Source organism: Macrobrachium nipponense, chromosome 35 (assembly GCF_015104395.2).
Source record: "Macrobrachium nipponense isolate FS-2020 chromosome 35, ASM1510439v2, whole genome shotgun sequence".
NCBI lineage: Eukaryota > Metazoa > Arthropoda > Malacostraca > Decapoda > Palaemonidae > Macrobrachium > Macrobrachium nipponense.
The window spans coordinates 31607968-31622967 of record NC_061096.1 but is presented as its reverse complement, the minus strand read 5'-3'; the positions used below and the strand labels follow the sequence as shown (position 1 = coordinate 31622967).

The window sequence follows — 15000 nt, the reverse complement described above, 5'->3', positions numbered from 1 at the left end:
GAATAGCACCATGAAACTGATTTATATGCAAATGCAGTCTAGCCTCGGCTGCGACGCCGCGAACAGGGACTATAAATTAGGCATTATGTGCCTCTAAAATTAAACTGCCCTTGATTGCATCGAGCTAGAAATGGTTTATGAGACAACTTTAGAGAAATGCAACACTGGAGGGAGCGCTCCATTTTATGGCTCTGGGCGAGACTTGACCAGGCCAGTAACTCCAGTTTTATTCGTTGAGGACTTTTGCAGGTGTTTTCTGCAGTACACTGTAAAGATGCTTACGACATTGTGGATGTAGTATCAAATAAATAAATAAATAAATAAAAATAAATATACATGAAATATGCATTATATGAATATATAGTGTATGTATATAAATTTATTTGTAATTGTGAGTGTTTGGGTCACCAAACATATCATGACCATTACATTCCATCCAATACCAGCCACGTAATAAAACATTCACAAACTACTAGCCACAAAAATTCTTGCAAAACTATCTCTATTCAGGAACATTCATCATCAGCCTCTATTTAGGAATACTCATCAATGTCGTAAATGCTTTTACAAACATAACGTCTACATATTCCCATCAAAAATAAATTTCTCAAGCACCTGTTGAATAGGGAGATGTGCAATAACCTTCAAAGAATGTGAAATAAACAGGAGTCGTCCAGTGAGGCTGAAGAAAAAAAAAATTTAAAAAATTAAAAAAAAACTCTTCAAATGGAACGGTAGCCTAAGGAAAAGAGGGTCTGACAAAAAACATCAGCAGCTCTCCGCTCGGCGTTTCTTTCGCCTGGGAGACAATAGCAGAAAGGAGCGGGAATATTTTATGGCTGGTACGGATGCTCAATTTTTAAGAAAGAGCGCCATAATACATGGTTTCTCTTGCATACTAAAAAAAATAAAAAATAAAAAAAAAATTAAAAAAAGGGAGTTCTTTTATACAAGTAGCAATAGCGCTCGCTGCAGTGTATCTTGCATACGAATTAACTATTTATTCGAGTTTCTTAAAATGAACAGCGCTAGATGAGATGAAAAACACCATATGAAAGGTACAGTTACAGAGCCAAAATGGATGCACTATCACGTAAATAATATCCAACTTAAAATAAAAAAACCTAGCAAAGCAAAATATACCATATAGAGAACTAAAATATCCTGATGGGAAGTATTACAGGCTATATTCAAAGGCTAGGCTCTCTCAGGCTCCCGTGCTAATGCTTAGAGTGAACAATCTCTTAGAAATATCCAAGTTTTTATATATATATATATATATATATATATATATATATATATATATTATATATATATATATATAAATTTTTTCACAGAAGAATTCGATCTTCATACGGCGTAACTTCAACTGAAAATCCCAGCCACTTTCAGGTACATATTAGAAAAGGGTCAAAAATTTATTCTAGAATAAATTACCAAATAGCTGTAGAAAGACAAGAAGTTCATTGCAATACTTCTGAATAACTTAATCAGATTAGGTGATTTCCTTGAAGTGTATTAGAACTTGGGGAACCATTCGTCATTACTTGCGGAACTTGAACCAGCAGCACCGGCTATAAAACAAGCTTTATAAAATTAGTTAATTAATGGTTGCGATACTTGATGTCATCCACGACGAAATTCAGTGTTTTTAAACACATTTTAATCTCATTACATAAACGCGTAATTTTTCGTACTCTATGGTAATTCAACACCGCGATGATGAAATGTAAGATAGGGAACACCGAGTGCCATTATAAGATTGCATCATGCAGTGTTTATGTGTGTATATATAACTAACTTTGCAAGTGACGTTCGATTTGATTTTGATTTATATGGATTCTTAACATTAAGAGGAAAACCTCGCAGTTGCACTATGAAACAATTGTTAGAAGAGGGTGGACAGTAAGATGGAAGAAAGAGAATATGAACGGAGGTACAGTAAAAGTAATTAAAGTAGTTGCAGCTAGGGGCCGGAGGGCCGCTGCAAAGAACCTTAAGTAATGCCTACATTGCACCGAATGAGGTGCACTGACGGAACTGTCCACCTACGGGGGCACGTGATATGCTTCTACTTATTGCAAAACGTCTGAATAGTTATGGTGACCACCTAGTGATACTACCTTCCAAAATATGACCCACTGTTGGGGTAGGTTACACGTGACAAACCATTGCGCTGGTGGGAAAGTCCCAGTAATTCAGAAGTAATAGCTTATTAGCCTCTTCACAACGCTTAGCGATTTTGTCATTTTCAAGAGCCACTTAAAAGATATTGCTGATTAATCTACACATCCTACAGGTGTTCCTGATTGTGGTCAGTTTTCAAGACACCAACTTGACCTTTATCTAGGAAAAGGCGGAACGAGATACGAAGGGATACGAGGCGCTACTCCCGAAGAGGATCAGGTCTCCAAGTTCTGAAGAATATTCGGGCAGTAGAAATCTTGTTAACTCATCAGAATTATCTACCATATTGTGACTAGAACTTGATCAATCTCGTTGCTTGGCTCAACAGAGGCATAAGTGGATTTCAATTCAACGTGCCCATATCGAACCGTTTTCCGCCTACAATCTACTGCAGGTACTCTCGCTAGCTACAAGAGTGCACTACTATAGCACCACCAGACCCGTTACTAATGATTAATATTTTATTAGCGCTATCAGTTCTTATAGTTAATATAGCAGATGTTTCCAAGACAGTGACCCTAACGGGTCATTATCTTTATAATATTTATAGTCTTTTTATGTTTTTAGGGTAATCACCGTGAAAAATAAGGTTTGAATAATCCATACTTGTGGTTAAAATTTGGAATTTATACCACGATAAGCTAAAGAATACAACATGTACTTTTAAAATTGAAAATTCATATACTAATTAGTGCATTTTCACTCATATTCAAACATCCTATGATTCACTTGATATAGGCCTATATAATACTAATCATAAGTTTCTACTTAATTCAGTAAGACACGTGATACATTTGATGGGATTCACTTTATGTATAGACTAATCACAAGTTTACTATATCTAATTCAGTAAGAAACTGCTCGCGCTAATTCTTGAAATTAAAATTTAACTAATAACATAAATCACTTTCATTGGGAGAGCATCATTACTGATAACCACCGTAATCTACTCAGGTTCTAAGCATACTACCCATTCAACCTGTTAAAATCTTCAAAAAAGTTTATTTGCCCGCAAATATCCCGCCTAAGCAGACTCAAGTGCCGTAATTTCAATCACCCAAGTAGTAACTGTCACTAGATTCATTGGGCAAACCAGTCATTCATCCCATCACTTGCTGGGGATCCTAAATCCCGTAAAAAAAAAAAAAGTAAATGGTCACTCAATAGCTAATATAAAACGCATAACTGGCACTTATTACAATAAGATATGCAGACATCGGATTAGACACAGAGGTACTTATGTTCGTAACAAATCTGGATATTTTCTGTAAGGGTCAGTGACTAATATACAAATATCCTATAATATTTCAGTAATTACACCCATCTTAAAGGACTTGAATAAGAGAAGTGAATGTAGAAATCAGGAGTTTAAGAGTTCAGGACGGCATGCGTTGTCTAAATGCCAGCTTTCGAAATGAAAACAGTACCTAACAACAAGGTATGACAAGAGCACTTGAAATCAAGAAAACGGCTTTTCAAGTAAAACTTCAGTGACTTAAAATGTAAAAATTCAGTAGTTCCATTTTTTTATGCAAGGAAATAACCACAACTGAACTAAAAGCAAACAATGGCTAAGTTTACCCGCAAAAAAGGAAAACATAAAAGCAAATTCATCGCCGTGTGAGTGCGCGCTTTTCCCCCTACTACAGGTTCGCCGAGATTAAAGCCACTGGAGTGGAAAATTCGCAAGTTTTCAGCGAAGGCCCCGACCCGCGGATTAGCCCCGGCCGCCAATTTGTCTAAGAAAGGCCCAACAGAAACCCCACTCCTTTCCGAACCCATGGGGCTGTTTTGAAATCTGGGACAATAACAAATTCCTCGGTGGGAGGAGGATATGGAGAGAGAGAGAGAGAGAGAGAGAGAGAGAGAGAGAGAGAGAGAGACAGAATCAAAGGCGTTACGTTGGCTGTCGAAATTGGGGCAACATACCTTGCGGTGCCGTGAGAGGAGCCTGGCAATGGTACACAAACCTTCTGCTCTCTTAAAGGTATATATACGAATTCGAGAGAATGAATGCCGGTACCCAGGCGTCTTTTGCTGGGGGTCTGCGACACCGTCAGGTCTAAAACACTGACAAATGTCTCCTTTCTCCGAAGCTCATCTTTAGGCTATAATGTTAACTAAATTTCGTTCTTCAGAAACCATTCGGTCAAAAAGTTATTTTGCGCCTTAAAAAAAATTGTTTTCCGTAAAAGTGTTAATGTTCCAAGCTGGTAACAATGCTTTCTATAATCATTGAAATTCAAGAAGCACATTAAGTTTCTGAAAATTAACGATGGGCGTTGAGAAACTAACCTTGACCAAGAAACGCAGCGAGATCTTCCTACTTTGTTGCCCTTCAACAACACCAGGGAAGAGTTCTCGTTCCAAAAGAAAGTCCAGTCAGAAGCAGAACAACCTTATTCAGTAACCTACGTCTAATTTAAACACTGAGACTCGCCAGACACTAAGATCCTATGGAGCATGTTCACTATGTAACTACGTTTGGTTCACAATGGAGCTCCAGGATTGAAGTCATCGCTGATGCTACAACCTTAACAAAATCTAACGATTGATAGCAAATCTGCATCGATTTAATCGATACCTGCTGCCTCACATACCCGTCAAGTTTTCGAAAATAACGAAGAAACTGGTATTCACGAGAAAACATCCGTATTATTAAAATAAATAAATAAAATATGACCTTCAAAAACAATCACCTATTCTGACTGACTTTATTTGAAGCGGATAAAAACCGGTCTATACATGAACTTATATTACTATATTACAAAGCTTTATAAACTCTCGAAATATGACTCTGTCGAGGGAATTTCTATATAACGCTAAGGGAGACGCCCACAGCACTTCAGCCTCTAAATAAAAGTATACGGCACGTGGGCATACTACAACTTACATCCTCTCCTTATCGTCAAAGTCCCACAGGCTTTATAAAAAAAAATATACTATAGGAAATGACAATTATAACAAAATTAAGTGAAAACTATCTCTTTAAGATCTCCACATAAGGAGAAAAATGAATCGGCTCTTCTTTTCTACAGATAACGTTCCTTTGACAGAGTCCTCGAAGTCCCACACACACGAGGGATGTTAATGAACGCGAAAAACGCACTCGTCATTATGCGTTCGTTGAATCCCGTTGCTGCATACGCATTCATTAACCGGTTCAAAACTAGGAGCGAACGTTGTTAATTCGCTCACGTCGAAATGCCAGCACACGTAGTAATGAGCGCATCGCCAAAAAATCCCAAGGCACTGAAAAGGGAAGAATGTGCGATGATACTGCTACACATTGGAATATATTCAACTCCGTCCCGAAGACCTCGTGGACTGACGTCGCCACAGAAAGCCTCTTAAAAAATCGTTCCGTTCCGGCTGCGGAACAATGAGAAAAAGGGGGCAAAGTGGGGAGGGGGAGGAATGGGTGGTGGTGTTGGAGAGAGAAAGAGGGAGGGAGGGAGAGAGAGGGAGGAACAAAACCATACCCTCTTCAAAGAGATTCTGAAATATCATCTCGTAACCGTATATCTTACTAAGGCTGTCACGTACCACCCACAAGCTGGTTAGATAATGATACAGCCACACCAACGCGCGCCCGCGCGCTCGCCGTAACACACTACCGACCACCACACAGAAACGGCTTCCAAAATGTCTTCTGGATTTAGGGCCGGAATGAGCTGTAAGTACTTGTTTAATTGGATTATGAGGAGATCATTTTTAATTTCCTAAGGTTTATTATTACTATATATAATTTAAATACTACAGAGAAACTAATGTTGGTGAATTACAACAAGCACTAAACTGCACACTTTTACACTGGCCTAATTTTACAAACCATTTCAATCATTAATATATTTACCAATTAAATAACTAAATTCAGGCCGTCCTAATTCAAAATTTGTCATCTTTAATACACTTGAATATATTGTTTTGCAGTTTATGATGTGTTTTTAGCGTAGATTTAATTAAATATGTTAATGCAACCTCAACGGCTAAACTTCACAATGGTTTGTCAGGTAAATTACCTTTCCTGTCAATTATTTAAAAAAAAAAATTTTTTTCATCGCCACCTCACCTTCCACATTCGTTTTTGAAGCCGTTGAGGCCACATTAACATAATTACCTAAATTTACGCTATCAACACAAACTACAAAACTACATTTTCAACTATACTAAAGATGAGACCAATTTCAAACTAGGACGGCCTGAATTTAGTTCTTAATTTACATCGAGATTTGTCAATCCAATCGCGCAAGAATTTCAACTTGCAGACAAGACACTTCGATTGATTTGGGAGTTTAGAATCTCGATCAGCCAATCATAAGGGCACGATGATTAGATATTTTTACGACGGTCGTATAATTAGGGGGGAAGATCGGAACATTGGGTTGGGGTTGGGGTTGGGGGATGTCCTTCGGGTTAGGTTAAGTTGTGCCTTCGGTTAGTTTAAGCTGATTAGGATGCATTCTATATGTGCAGCATTAGTAATAAAATTCGTAAAGGTACCTATTACTTTCTCAAGGAATCCTAAATTTTTTGTGGCTTTATCGTAATAATACGTGCCAAGGTAATCACTTCTTTACCGATAATGTGGGAAAAATATTTCCTAAAAAGGGTAGAGTCACAATCAAAGACAATACACGAAAGATGGGAAGCTCAATCCACAGCCGCATCGGCCGCATACAATTTAGTACCTGGCATGAAATGAAGATGGCGGTAGCATTGCACCTGCCTACATCGTCTGTTTGTTTACTTTTTCACAAAGCGGGGCATTCAATTTCAATCATGAGTGGGCGTAGCCATCATCACCCGTGTGTGGTTTGCAATAGGACGAACAATTATTTTCCCCATCTGATTTTTCATGCTTTTCCTCAGAATAAAGAAAGGTAATAAAATTATTACATCTGTTACAAAGTACATGATGACTTTTAGAGAAAATGAAGAAATAAAATAGACCAAAGCAAAATTGAATGCCGGTGCAGTGTTATTCCGAAATAAATATTGGAAAATATTTACAATACGGTGGACGCCTCTAAGCGGAAAGAAAATATATTTATATGTGATTTTCGACTAGAAAAAAAAATTTGCCATTTGAAACCCCAACAACCAACCTAACCTTCCTGGTAGTGTACATCAGTAGCCTAATCATATCAACAGTAAACCTAACCATATCAGCAGTACCATAACCATGCCAACATTTACCTAACTATGTCAACAGTAATTCGCAATGGAAATGAAGCTATCTTGCAAAACATATCAAAATCAACTAGAAAAACTGTATTTTCATGTCATTTACAGGCGTCAATTGTATTTCAAATAAATACCTTAAAGTTATATTTGCATATCTTGAAAATCTCTAGAAATATGAAATAAACATACCAATTCCTATCACTGTCATACAATTCGTGAATATTGGGTCTCCATGCCTTTTCCAGATAGGCTACTCACAGCAACTTTGACTGTATATATACTGTAGTCATGTTATATTCTCAGCAGCTTACCCTTGGGTTGTAGTTATAAATGTTTACCTTAATTTTTCATTTAATAAGCAACTATTTAACAAACCAAAGTTGTTTCATCAGGAAGGATGGATCTTGTGGGAGCATTCATATGGGAGAGCATAAGTAGGTTAGTTAAGTTAGAGTGTTTTACTTTAATTTCAAGTTCACTAACCTTTTAATCTATGATTGAATTTTCCTATATGTATGGATAAAAGCATTCAAAATAAAAAAAAAAATTACCTGCAAACCAGCATATCTGTTCCCACAAAATTCATTCTTACCGTTTCATCTATGTTTCTGCATTATATGCTCATAATTGTTCAATTTTTAAAATTAAATCTTGTAATTGGTACCAACACCCCACATAGTATTCCAAAGTAAATTTACCATTTGGCAGCAAATGTACGTAGTAATACAGTAGTAATAAATTGGCAAAACAAGTTGTGAAAACCTATGATATTTGCTTGTACTGTACATGATGCAAAAAGAAACATGGTTCAAGTCAATTAGAATAATTGTTTCAAATTTTTTTAGGAATGTGCATACTTCTTGCAGAAATGGCATTTTACTAGAAAATACCAGGCAGAAGTGTTGGTTACATTACCTTCATAAAAGGGGGCCCAATTGAATATGCATTTTTGAGAACTCCCACAATTGGGCTATGAGATTTTAATAAATTGTTATAAATAGGTTTGTTTCCTATTTGATTTATGATTTCAATTTTGATTTGCTTATGAAAATTAAGTTAAACCTAGATTTTTGCTTATACAGTATTCTGTAAAATACAGCATTGCATTTGTTATGAAAGGGTACCTTACTTTTACTACTTTGTTGTTGTACTTTTCTTAGTTTTATTAACAAATATTGCTTAACTTTTGCCTAATCAGCATGCAAGTTAAGTCTGCCTTTTCAGTTTGATTTCATATTATTGGTTTTGATTATCACATGCTTTGTTTGCTATTTAAATTCTGATATGTGCATGTTTTGTTTGCATGACTTGTATGACTATTGCATGCAAATGAAGCATGTGCCATTTCTTTTACTTTGTTTATGTTCTTTGCAAGAACATTTGTGTACAGTCGCTTAGGTATGTACAGTATACAATCATAAGCACAAACCCAAAAAAAGGAAAATAATTACTGTATACTATATTGGTGAAATAATAAGATAATATGAGAATAAGTTTGTTTCATTCTAACTGCCCTCTCAATTTTAGATAAAGATACTTAGCAATTAATGTTAACTGCCCTCTCAATTTTAGATAAAGATACTTAGCAATTAATGTTAACTGCCCTCTCAATTTTAGATAAAGATACTTAGCAATTAATGTTAACTGCCCTCTCAATTTTAGATAAAGATACTTAGCAATTAATGTTACATTAACTGAAGGATTTTATTTAATGATTCAGAAATGTCTAATATATAAGTCATAAGCTATGATAGAGCCCTATAATCATGTTAACAAGCAATATTAATCGATTTAGTGTTCAATAATTTATAAAGAGAAGTTTATTGCTGCATAAGAATAAATTTTAACATTTAAAAAAGTCGCGCTACGCCACAGCCAAGTTTTAGTTGAGGGCATGATCAATAGATGGCGCGCATTCTGAAGGGTTGGATGTTTTTTTTAATGGTATTAATAGTCAGTTTCCCATCTTTCGTGTATTGTCTTTGGTCACAATGAGGAACCAGTAATCTCTAGGAAATGCAAAGTCGATGTAAATAACGACGCAGTTTAGCAGTATTTCCTTAGATTCAGTGACCGTAAGAAGTGGCTGAGAAGGTCCATCTAAGAATTCCCCCGATGAAGGATATGCTGCTTGTTGAGGTTACGTCAAGATAAAAGAATCACCTGGGACTTGGGAACTGAATCAGTCATATAGGCGTTTTCGTGATTCAGCAACGTGGATAATTTAATCAGACCACCACTACCGATATAACAAAATTAGAAGTAATGAAAATAAAATAATCATAATAAAAATGAAATTAATAATAAAACAGCCTAATCGACCATTACCCCAAATTCTGAGGGGGAAACAAGACCTCCCCAAGAAAAAAAGCACCGGACTAAGGCGTATACGTAGCCTATCCCTGATTTACGTTATTTTTGCACCCTTTTATCATTCTATCACTAATACTTCTGGTCGTTTCGGTTACCCGACAGTCCACACGCAAAACGGGGTTTTCATATACACAAAGGCGGATTACTCAATGAAATTTCTCGAGGGTCTTCATTCATAGGCTTCGCTCAGCTGTCTATACAATTCCAAAATAACTCAAATAGGCCTCGAAATGAAGTACTAAAGGCCTAAATAGACCTTATTATTCACATTACTAAGCAGAGAGAGAGAGAGAGAGAGAGAGAGAGAGAGAGAGAGAGAGAGAGAGAGAGAGAGAGAGAGAGAGAGAGAGAGAGAGATGGACTACTTAGTCAACAGGAACGTGGCCGTCAAGATCCTACCTGAATAACACCCACCTGTCATCAAGCACGGTAATAAAACGTCGTCTCCAAAAGCACTATATTTGCAAGTATAAGAAGTATTTCTCTTGAGTTCAACCACAGAGTCTTCGGGATCACCCAATCCTGTCAAGCTCTGCCCAGAACTCACTATTACTGCCTGCCTTCCTCGTCCCAATAATTGTACAAGACCAAGGCGACTACTTCGAGCGGAGGAGCGCAAGACTTTGCTCACCTTGGTTGGCCTGTGTTACAGAACTAGAGTATCACTGACACAGTTGTTAAGCTTAAAGTACCAATATTTCACAAAACCATAGTTTTAACACATGCTGCAACGATGCGGAGATCATAATGTTATTAGTATTAGTGCGTTAATTGTTACCTTCGCGACGGTGACTTACCAATATGAAACAAAAAAGCTATTGAACCAGAGCTTTGGAAATTACCTGGAAGGCAAAGAGAGATCAGAGTACCGAATGCTACAAAGAAAACATCACATGCATCTTTTTACACCGTTATACTCACTGGGAAAAAAATTAAACTAGGAAAAGTTAGAAATAAGTCGGTATATTTCCTTTCAACCTGTTGGTGTTGATTTTGAAAAGGGTAGTCATAACGAGACGTTACCTATTTGCGCGATTTTTACGTTTATAATGGAAATGAAAAGTGAACACAGCTGTACTTGTCTTGAGACCGTATGAAATTAACCAACAGGAAGTACACACAATGCTATGATTAAGGGTTCAAAAAGAAGCAGCAAAACTTTCTCATTTAAATAACAGTTGAGCGTTAGTTTTCAACAAATTGTATTCACATATATGAGTGTATTATGTGTGTGTATTTCTGTACGCTGTCTTGTTAATTGTAAATAACGCACTCCCAAAAAGATACTTAGTTCGACGAACCACTCAGAAAAAAAAACTTAAAATTCAAAGCATATACCAAGTAAGTTTTACGAATTGGTTCATTTACAGACCCATAATGTATATGAATATCATCCGGTATACCCTATGTATCTGGGTATCATTCAGGTATAATTACGTATCAGAATGTCAACCTGGTATGCTTAGACCTCTTGGTGTCAAATTGGTATACATAAGCAATCTGGTTCCGTCCAGCATACTTAGGGTACTATCATGCGGCCACAATTCCTGGCATCTCTTGGCATCTTACTTTATAGAAAACTTGAGTCGCGCATGTTCGTCACATTGCTTTAACATCAGAGCCTTCGCTTACTCAGGAAAATCCTTAACCTTGGAAAGTATGAAGAAAGGCTTTGCAATACAATCCTGCAATTGAAGGCAATACAAATTCAGCCAACAAAATGGAATAATAATGAACTTTAAATAGTAGAGCTACGTTTCCTAATACATTCTAAGAGCGAAATTTTCTTTTAATGACGTGAATAGGGAAATGTGACGCCCTCCTAGAATGAAAGACACTTTTTACGTTACCAGATGGCTTTGTCTGTCCGTCCGGTCCTCACTTTTTCTGTCCGCCCTCAAACTTAAAAACTACTGAGGCAAGAGGCCTGCAAATTGGTATGTTGATTATCCACCCTCCAATCATCTAACATAACAAATTTCAGCCCTCTAGCCTTTGTGGTTTTTACTTTATACCAATCTGTTATATTACTGCATCGGGATACATACCAATCGTGCATCCAGATTCCAACCTGGCATATACTTTGCCTCATGCGTCTCTTCTATTATGCATAAAGGATGGTTATAGGAATCAGGAAAAACAGAAAGTGGAAAAAATTCACAAGTTTTGCCTAAAAAAAAAAAATTAAAAAAAAAAAAAACAGGGCTGATCTCAATAGAGGAAATGGGAGAAGAGGTGGCATGGTGGGAGTTACTTAATTTACCGGAATAAAGTCTGAGAATCGTAGTAGTACTATGCCATGACACTAAAATGTTTTCGGCTACTGCAGGTGTAACTATCTCCGCCGTTCTTCAGTTTCAATTGCTGTGCTGTTAGTTTTCAAGTCTCATGACGACCCATTAATGTTAAAAATACACTGTTCATGTTTGTTGCAAGTTTCAGTAACTCTTGGCCTTATGAGATGCAGGTCACTGAATTATGTTTACCCCGCCCCTTTTATCTGCACATGGGAACAGCATAAAGGTATAAACTCCAGTAGCTTAACTTTACACAATATTTACTATGTACTGGATACGTTACAAACAGGCAACCCTTTAAATATTCATGCAACGCCACATGAAACGGAAGAACCTCAAGACTGTTTGAATAAGTCATACTAAGAAACATCATTATAAGCTTGGGCAAATGAAGTAGGTCTGCATTTGCTAGTGTGAAGTGTATACTGATATAGTTACAATAGCTTGAGTGACAAATCATAATAGAGGAGAGAGAGAGAGAGAGAGAGAGAGATGAGAGGAGAGATAGAGATAAGAGAGAGAGGAAGGGGAGAGATGAAGAGAGAGAGTAGAGAGAGAGAGAGAATAGAGGAGAGAGAGAGAGAGAGAGAGAGAGAGAGAGAGAGAGAGAGAGAGAGAGATATTTAAGGCGACTAGTCTAGCGCAATAGTGCCACCACTAAGAAATATGAAGATGCGCGCGAGCAAAAACGAAAGAGCAAAATATCTTTGCCTACTGAAATCTAAGCAAATTTACGAACTTAATCCTCTGGTACCACTGCTGAGAATTTCCCATGTCCTTGCGTTTGGGTGTAAGCCAAACGATCGAAGGAACTAAACATCTAAGAAAGTTTTTGGTTCTCGTTTCTACTGTCAGAATTTCTTCATATCAAAGGACTCTGAAATTCCTTTGCTCATTCATAAACGCTCTATGAACGAACATCAACTTGTAGAAGCGCCTCAGTGGCGTGATCGGCATGGTCTTGGCCTGCCACCTCGGTGGCCGCGAATTTGATTCTCGGGCATTCCACTGGGGGGTTAGAGATGTGTATTTCTGGTGATAGAAGTTCACTCTCGACGTGGTTCGGAAGTCACGTAAAGCCGTTGATCCCGTTGCTGAATAACCACTGGTGCCATGCAAACAAACAAAATCAACTTGTAGAAGTAAGTTAACGTGCAATGATATTCAATCACCTTCTAGTTTTTCTTTCATTACTTCGTCTCACGAGAGGATAAAAAAAAATGTTACATAAACAGAACCGATTTCAGAAAGGAAGTATGCCTTTTGTAATACGACATCGTAGTAGGATAATCCCTGCGGACAGAGAACGGTCACAAATATTGCTAAGATTTCGAATCCACTGTATCCTTTTTGGCCGACAAATATTGCCCAAAATAGCATCGCGTTTGAACCCTATGTAATCTCCAGGCCACAAATGGTATTACATTTTAAATAACTTCTGTAGCATCACATGAAAAATTGGCATGTAGTAGCAATGAACTGTACTAAAGCTGTAATACCACATTCGTTGAGGTTTGTGATATTGCTACACCTGCAAGCGATTTAGCAACAGACGTAAGCACTCAATCTAAGAACGTAAGACCCACTTAGCGCAAGATTCATCTTATACTGGGCCTGATGATACCCAACGTTGCCAGGTGTCGAAGGTAGAAATTCAAAGAAAGAAAGAAAAAAAGCATTGACAAATCACTGAGCAATAAGCCTCGGCCAGACACAGATCCCTTCCGCTGTGTCAGATGCTCCCGCATTATGTATATCTCGTTAAGACTGATTAGTGGTGGTGTCAAAGGCCTTTCAATCCGTCGCCAAGTAGAGCCGAGAGATCGCCGACAATTACACCAACAACTCTGATCCTTCTCATGAACCCCACTTACCTTAACCCGGTCACAAGGACAACAACGGCGGTCATAGGATTTCGCTTACGAGGGACACGAGAAGAAGTTACGCACGGAAATTTTTGTATTTTTATTTTCTCTCTCTCTCTCTCTGTATGAATGTGAATTCAGAGGCGATTTTTCACTGAATATACATAAAATTAGTTTTTTTTCCTCTTCAGGATCTTCGTTCACGAGTGCCACGAGAAGTTATGCACGTAATTTTTACATTTTCTCTATACGAACACGAATTCAAAGGTGATTTTCGTTGAAGATATGTATAAGATTAAAGCTTTTTCGTCAGAATTCTCTCACAAGTGACGGAAGAATGTTTCGATGCTTGAGCGAGAAGCTTAAGGTCATTTTTTCTCGGCATAAGACCGAATTCATCAGCGATTTTTCGTTGAACATATGTAAAATTAAAGATTATAGTTTTCTTTCAGGATTTCGCTCACGAGCAACACAAGAAGTAAAGCACACAATCTTTCGATGCTAAAGCGGGAAGTCGGGGATAATTTTTCAATGCACGAATGCGAAGGCAAAGGTAATTTTACGTTGGATATGTGAAAAATTAAAGCTTTTTTTTCGAGGCAGGACTCTCAAAGTCAAAGAAATTTTCCCGACGCCAGAATATGACGTGAAAGATAGAGAACTATTTTCGCTGTTAGAAAGCAAAGGTAGAAGTTTCTAGCTGCTGAGATGTAACTAGAGATTAATATTGAGCTGCCTGAGTGCAAAGTGGAAGGGAATTTTTAGCTGCAAAATAATTTTTGCTACAAGAATCCAAGTTTAAAGTAATTTTCCATACAAGAAGGTAAATTTAGTTACTTTTCGCGGCATTAATGCAGAGTTGATAATTGTTTTTCGGTACACGATTTTTTTTTTTGTCAAAAGAATTTGGAGCTCATTTTTCTTTTTTTGAAAATCAAAAGGAAAATTTTGACTAAAACAAAGCCAAGTAAAGGGGAAAGTAACTTTACGCTGTAATTTTCCAATGTAAGAATGCTCAAGGTAAATGTAATTTCACTGCTCCGGGAATGCCAAGGGTTATTTTTTTCACTGTTTACAGTGTAAGGTTCATT

General features: G+C 37.3%; 1 protein-coding gene across 10 annotated transcripts in view; it reads right to left on the bottom strand.

The window, feature by feature from the left end:
* LOC135208550 (homeobox protein OTX2-like) overlaps positions 1–15000 on the bottom strand; it is a 308299-nt gene that overhangs the window by 41704 nt on the left and 251595 nt on the right. The window contains exon 1 of one of the 10 annotated variants that reach the window (XM_064240863.1): positions 10162–10369. The exons of 7 other annotated variants lie outside the window; for them this stretch is intronic. The gene's annotated coding sequence lies outside the window, so the exon portion shown is untranslated. Of the gene's footprint in view, positions 1–10146; positions 10370–15000 lie in introns of those variants that run through there. 2 more of the 10 variants (XM_064240856.1, XM_064240853.1) reach the window with 2 other exon arrangements.